The sequence below is a fragment of the Scyliorhinus torazame genome, chromosome 4 (assembly GCF_047496885.1).
Source record: "Scyliorhinus torazame isolate Kashiwa2021f chromosome 4, sScyTor2.1, whole genome shotgun sequence".
Taxonomy (NCBI): domain Eukaryota; kingdom Metazoa; phylum Chordata; class Chondrichthyes; order Carcharhiniformes; family Scyliorhinidae; genus Scyliorhinus; species Scyliorhinus torazame.
The window spans coordinates 175,973,246-175,974,784 of record NC_092710.1 but is presented as its reverse complement, the minus strand read 5'-3'; positions in this window follow the sequence as shown (position 1 = coordinate 175,974,784).

Sequence of the window (1,539 nt, the reverse complement as noted above, 5' to 3'; positions counted from 1 at the left end):
TCAGCCTTCCAGACCTTGAAGGTTAAACCACCGATTCTGCCATCCCACTGTCAGCTGGTTGACTTCAATGGAAACCTCATCCCGGCCACGGGGTCCTGCCAGCTCGATGTTTCACACAACTCACACGAAGCCACATTATCATTTGAAATCGTAGGATCCTCGAAGGACTCTCTGTTAGGCGCACAGGCGTGCAAGATCCTCCACCTCGTTCAGCGGGTACACACTCTGTCTCCAGAAGGCACGTCCGATTTCCCGGATGCAGACTTTAGGGCGCAGCTCAACTCACTCCTCGCGCACAACCAGGAGGTTTACGGGGGCACGGGCACACTGCCCTACACGTACAAAATACGTCTCAAACCGGACGCCACCCCGGTCATTCACGCACCTCGTAGGGTCCCAGCACCGCTCAAGGACCGCCTCAAGCAGCAGCTGCAGGACCTGCAGGATCAAGGAGTGCTTTCCCGGGTCACGGAGCCAACGCCATGGGTCAGCTCCATGGTGTGCGTCAAGAAGCTCTCCGGCGAGCTCCGGATCTGTATCGACCCAAAAGATTTGAATCACAACATTATGAGGGAACACTACCCCATACCCAAACGAGAAGAAGTCACGAGCGAGATGGCTCGGGCAAAAATATTCACCAAGCTTGATGCCTCAAAAGGCTTTTGGCAGATTCAATTGGATCAGTCCAGCAGGAAGCTGTGCACTTTCAACACCCCATTTGGCAGATACTGCTACAATAGGATGCCATTTGGCATCATCTCGGCCTCCGAAGTGTTCCATCGCATCATGGAACAGATGATGGAGGGCATCGAAGGGGTGCGCGTCTACGTAGACGACGTTATCATCTGGTCCACCACACCACAGGAGCACATCAGTCGTCTCCAGCGTGTCTTTGCATGGATAGGGGATCAGGGTCTGCGCCTTAACCGAGCCAAGTGCTCTTTTGGCCAGACTGAGCTAAAGTTTTTGGGGGGCCACATCTCCCGGTCGGGTGTGCGGCCGGATGCCGACAAAGTGGCAGCCATCGCAGCCATGCAGCAGCCGTCAGACAAGAAAGCAGTGCTGCGCTTTCTCGGGATGGTCAACTTCCTGGGGAAGTTTATTCCCAACCTTGCTTTGCACACAACTGCTCTTCGCCACCTGGTCAAAAAGACAACGGAATTCCAGTGGCTGCCCGCACACCAAAGTGAATGGGAGGAGCTTAAGGTCAAGCTCACCACCGCCCCGGTATTGGAGTTTTTCGATACCACACGGGAAACAAAGATCTCAACTGACGCCAGCCAGTCTGGCATTGGGGCGGTACTCCTGCAACGGGACGACAGCGCATCATGGGCTCCGGTCGCCTATGCGTCGCGGGCCATGAACCCCACAGAACAGCGCTATGCGCAGATTCAGAAGGAGTGCCTCGGCCTGTTGACTGGCATCGACAAGTTTCACGACTATGTATATGGTCTACCGCAGTTCACTGTGGAGACCGACCATCGCCCCCTGGTCGGCATCATTCAGAAGGACCTCAACAACGTGACCCCTCGCCTCCAG